The sequence below is a fragment of the Cucumis sativus genome, chromosome 1 (assembly GCF_000004075.3).
Source record: "Cucumis sativus cultivar 9930 chromosome 1, Cucumber_9930_V3, whole genome shotgun sequence".
NCBI lineage: Eukaryota > Viridiplantae > Streptophyta > Magnoliopsida > Cucurbitales > Cucurbitaceae > Cucumis > Cucumis sativus.
Genome location: NC_026655.2, coordinates 22,226,512 through 22,232,600, shown reverse-complemented (window position 1 = coordinate 22,232,600; position 6,089 = coordinate 22,226,512). Strand labels below are relative to the sequence as shown.

The window sequence follows — 6,089 nt, the reverse complement described above, 5'->3', positions numbered from 1 at the left end:
TTCCATATTCATTTCAACTTTAAATCATATAACAAATCCAAATTCTAATTGAAATATGATACATCCAATTAAGTCAAACATTTAAATACACACAATAATAATATTATTGAAATAAAATCTGTCCAAGTTTTTAAAATCAAAGCATGTGAAAACATGCACTCGTGAGCAATCAACATACAGTTGGTGCCCTACAAAATTAGGACAACTTTAATTTCCTTTACTTGTAAAGTAAGCCATAGCAAAAGTCCACTCACCCAAGCCGTTGATCATGAAAATGGACGGCTATGATCAACTCATAAGTGTAGTGATTGATCAATCATGTGGATGATAAAACGTGGGATTCGCCCCATTATTTGGGAAAACAAGTCAACTCTCTCTTATCTTCATGTGATGAACTTGTTTTTTCTTCTTCTTTATAAACACAAGAATATTAAAAAGAGAGAGAGAAAGAATTAAGAAGAGATATGGGATTAAGGGCAGGTCGTTTATGTTTGTTGTTGATGTTCATGGTAATGATAGTACTGTATTTGCCAATTTCAGGTATGACCTAATTCTTCTTACGTGTTAGCAGTTTTTGAGCATGCATGCATCCTTTTCTTTAAAGTTACAGGCTTTTAAGTCTCTCGTCTTGACTACAACATTTGTTGAACTAAGAAAAATAAAAATGTATGACTAGGGTTTGTTATTTGTTGTTTTAGTAAAGTTTGAAACTAGATTTTTTGAATCAAATCTATCATCTCATTGTTTGAGTTGCAATGGGAACCTTTTGTTCTCTATACCTTATCAATTCTAGTATACATGAGTAGTTGTATTACGAAATCACCACAATTAATTTGGATGTATATGAGAGAAAAAAACTTGAATTTATATCTAATGATTATTATGGGATGGGTAGACTTTCGAATCTACATCCAACAATTACTAAATGGACTTTCCGTCGTATAGATATACATACATATACATATACCTATCATTTTTCAAGGGGGATTGGTTTGATGTCAAAATGAGCATATAATTCTAACCAATCATAATGTTAGGTTTAATTTAGTTTCATCTATTTAATTTCTTACATCTAATACAATAATTTAGATACCAAAGCGAAGTTTATTTATAAAATTAAAAGATAAAAAAGTGAAGATTATGTTTGGGTTTGTTTCATTTTGAAAGATGAACTTTTAATAGTTCAAAATCAATTTTATCGAACGATTAAAAATATAAATCAAACAAATAATTGTAGGTTTGTACATATAATAAAAAATTATTTTAAATTATTTCAAAATAACTTTAAACATGGTATAACTTAATTTAAATAATTTTAAACATAGTATAACTAAATTGAGTATTTGAATTATCAAATTACTTGGAAGAACTCTTATTGATGAGTATGATAAACTCTAAACTAAATGCAATTACCCCATCTTATATAGGTAGCCAAATTCATATTTATGTGATCTCTTAGTGATCAATAATAAACCGTGATATATAATATAAATATGTTATACTATGCTTTAGTTAGCTTATTTAATATAATTCGTATGCGTGTGATATTTGTTATGAATACGAGCATAATTAAGATATCCATTCAACAACCATATGATATTAAATAAGAGATATGATGGTTGCCTTCAACTTTTATTTGTATAATTTATACTAAAAATTTAATATTGATTTTTAAAAACCTTCATTAAAGACAACTGACAGAGATCTGAATGAATATTATGTCTCCAATAGTGTTCAAATATGCTCAAACCAAAACTATTTATTTAATTTAGTGTGATTGTACATGCACTTCTATTTTTTACATTATTTTTCATTCATGAACCTGAATAGTGCATGTGATATTTTTACTGCTTATGATTCAACAAAAAGTAATTTTGTAATCTCTAGATAAACAATTAATTTGCTTTGAACTAAATTGGTGTAAAGTGATTCATTGATTAAAAATATATATATAGAGAGAGAGAGAAAATTAAAATGAAACCTCAAGCTAAGAAAACACACACACAGAGAGTAATATCTTATGGATCCCTTGATAATGGGTTATGGCTCTATATGATGCAAAGCCCAAACCATCTCCTAAATTCCCCAATGCCCAAATAATTTGGTTGTTCACATTGAAGCTATAAAATAAATATTTTGGTAGATTCACCAATCTGTTTTTAGTTCAACCATGTAGCTTAATTAGAGGTAGAGAATGAAAATTTCGAAAGTATTATTTATCGTAAATAATGAGTGTAAATGTAGGTCGGTAAAATTAGAGTTAAAAATGAGAATGGGTGATCTAAATTAATATTATCTATTACAAGTAGAATAATATGAGGGTACTTTGAAAATGTGTAAAAAGTGAGATCCATGAATTCTGGAAAAGGAATGATTTTTCTCATCTTTTTCAATAGGGTATTGTCCTTTCCAATGTTACCCTTTCTAATATAAAATATATAAAACAAAGTTCCAAATGGAGAAAATATGGATGTGAAAAAATTGAGAAATGAATCAATTTCAGAAAAAGTTAATATTAAAAAAGTAGATTTCGAATGTATTCAAAATATATTGAGTAAATTTAAACAGACTTTATTGGCATTAATTATGTAATTAGAGGGTCAAGTTGTTAGAAAATTGAAAATAATATGTATTAAAATTGGTAGGACATCAACATCCATAATAATAATAATAATAATAATGGTTTTATTTTTGGTTTAAAATAAGATAAAATATAATATTAAAAGAGGGAAAGAAAGAAAGAGAAGAGGAAACAATTTGTCATGTTTTACATACGAAGTTGGGTTTCTCTTTTTGTTAAATAATTATTATAAGAACAAATACTTTTAATTTGGAAGATCACGTGACCGTATCTCGAAGAAAGCATCCCCACGTGACCAACAATTCATAACTCTTTAACTTTCTGATAATTAATAATTTGGACCAAGTGGCCTTTTCTTTTCTTTTCTTTTCTTTTCTTTTCTTTTCTTTCCTTTGCAATCAGCCATCGCCACTTTACCCTCTCAATAAAAAGATTCTTTCTCATTCTATTATTTTTTTTTTCTTTATAATATCAATTTAAATCTTCTTTTATTTTCTACACTTTAACTAAAATTAATACTCTTACTTAATTTTTTTTTAATTAAATGGTAAAACGAAAATATTGGGTTAAAAAAATATTAGGATTTTATTAGATAAAGGTTTAGAGAGATCGATTAATTATAATAAAAAAATTATTTTCTCAATATTTATTAATTATATATATATATATATGTAAATATCATGTGACATTAATTTAATTCAATATGTTTTTTCCCCATATTTTAAAGAACATATAATATATATTTTTTAGTTTAGTTTTAAAAACTACCTAACTTTAAAATAGCACATAATTGACTATGTCAATAATGTTGCAATTCTTTTTTATTCCACGTGATTGATAACCCTTCTTGATTCATTTTCTTTCCATATATAATATATGTATGTGTAATGTATAAGAAATATAAAATTTAAAAATAATCGCATCAAATAATAAAAAAAAGTTACAAAAAGACACTTCATAGCACATATTTTTTTGCCCATCATAATAGGCAATTTAAAGAAAACGAACGATAGTAAAAAGTGAAATTATTATGAATTTGTTTTTGAACAGGGAAAGGTGATGGGGAAATGAAAACAATAATGAGAGGCAAAAGGTGTTTGACAGTGAAGATAAATGATTATGATGATCCATCTCCAAATGAAGGCCACAATCCATTTAAGTCTAAACCAAAAAAGCCACTTAAGGGTAATAGAAAAGGGAAGCCTAACAAAATTCATAGTTAATATATTTTAAGAAGTTTATTTGGTTGTAATTGAAGTCATTTGAATTTCATTTATACGGTTTGTGAATTGGATATTGGTCACTAATAGTTTAAAGGCTTTATATTTTTTACCAAAGTATGCAATAATATTTTCAATCAAGTTTGCATTTAACGATAATGTTTTATAGGTTAAAATGTTATATCATGGTTTGGGCTTATCCGATGTTAAATAATTGTATCTTTAGATGTTTAATTTTAATAATTATCATTGTTAAATCAATCGATTTTCAATATATTATATTAACGTTCGTGTAATACTACCAATAAATATATATATATATTAAAGTTACTAATTTTATCTATATGTCTTTTATAGTATTTCATTATTTAAAGAACTTATGAATACTTACAAGATATATTATTTAAACGTTTCTATTCGACAAATTTTTGGAACACTAATCAAGTGGAATTCTAGATATTTTCTTTCTTTTCTTAATAAACATTTATATTGGTTGGTAGTTGTTTACCATTACTTTTATAATTAATGATTCCAAATATAACATGATCTCTCCCATTAATTTTTGTTAAAGTTGCTTTAAATTTGTTTTGATCCAAAATTTTACATTGCAATGATGAAGATGAAGATGAAGGGAACGAATGATTCATTCCACAAGGAAAGCATTGGACACACTTTGTTTTTTTATTTTTCATTAAACCCAAATCACATAGAAGAGTATTGAGCAAATCTTAGTATACTTCCAAGTTTATAGTTGGTTTGGTGAAAGATTTTATGTTGTAAAGATGAAGATGATCAAGAAATGAACGATTCATTTTGCAACGAAAGCATATTAGAATTAAGCACGAATCACAAAATGGAGTTAGCAAACACTTGCTCAATTGAAAATGTGTTATTTGGCAAGTTCATCTCCTAACACTCTAATTTTATGAGGCTAAATTTTTATTCGACGAAGTTTTCCTTGCTACGACTCTACTAATAAGGATCAATGACTTGTTGCGGTCTCCTTAAAAGAAAAAGAAGGAGAAAAATTGACAAGAACCTAATTTATTTATGATATTTAACGAAGTCTTAATCCAAAACAATATAGAAATGAATGGTAATATAGGTTGATAAAAAAAAAAAAAGATGAAAAATTTTAAATTATATAGATGGAGACGTAGAGTAGAAAAAGATGAATGATTAAATTAAAGGTATAAAGTATTGGAAATGTTTTTATAAGGTTTGACATGTGATGTTAAAGAAAGAGAGGAAGATGTTGAGAAATTGCCCCTAAGATTGTTGAATGTAAATATATATTAGAAAAAAATGGAGAAATAAATTTTGTGGACAAAAGAAAAGAGACAAAAATATGGCTGGATTAGGTAGGTGCTTACTTACTTACGTCTCTATTATATTGCACATGTAACATGTTACCTTTTTTGTACTATGTTTTGTTTTCCAAACTTCATTATTATAAATTTTAATGTAACCATAGGCATTATATATGGTTTGCTTTGTACCCTATCATTTCCAATTCACCGTCCATCCGTCCCTCCGTCCGTTCCTCCACTCACCATCTTGGTTTTATGAGTTTGAATCGATCTTTTTTGTAAGACCTACACTAATGATTTAAAGTTTAGTTTACTTTTTGAATTCATTTGGATTTTTTTTATCGAAGTCAGTTGGAGACTTTTTGGATCTAATTTGTGGACCTCTTTTCAAGTTGAAAATTAGTTTTCAACCTCCATTTGGGTAAGAAAAATTTAAGTTGGATTGTAATCGATCATTTTATTAGATAAAATTATCAATTAAATTCGTTAGGTCTAGGTTGGATTTGAGAATTATTTTGCAACCAAGGATTTAAGCTCTAACCATGAAGTAATTAAGCGATTTTTCTAATGAATACCTTTGAGTTGGACAATCAAAAGTAAATGGTCATATTTCTAGTTATGGTACCGTATATATATATATATAAGGATGCTATTGTATAGTGGTTAAATTTATATGCTATGTATTGTATTTACGTTATTTACATTCGGAAAGCTTTGGAATATGCATATTAAAGCCTATTGATATGAAAACTTTGGAAAACTTTGGACTATGATATACTAAGATTAACAACCGATGATTGTTAACTCTATTGACAGACTATGTACCTATGCCATGAATTGTGTTCCTTCGGGATTACTATTATTACGCTATGTTTTGTGTTCCCTCGAGGTCACTGCTTATGTTATGATTCCTGATCCTTTAGAATCATTACCTATGTCATGTTATCATTAATACATTATGCCAATGTTGAAATGAGT

General features: G+C 27.0%; 1 long non-coding RNA gene across 1 annotated transcript; it reads left to right on the top strand.

The window, feature by feature from the left end:
• Positions 1-428: 428 nt before the first annotated feature.
• LOC116401721 lies at positions 429-3,960 on the top strand. Its single transcript, XR_004214058.1, has 2 exons — positions 429-540; positions 3,632-3,960. It is a non-coding gene; the product is annotated as an uncharacterized LOC116401721 (long non-coding RNA).
• The last annotated feature ends 2,129 nt before the right edge of the window (positions 3,961-6,089 follow it).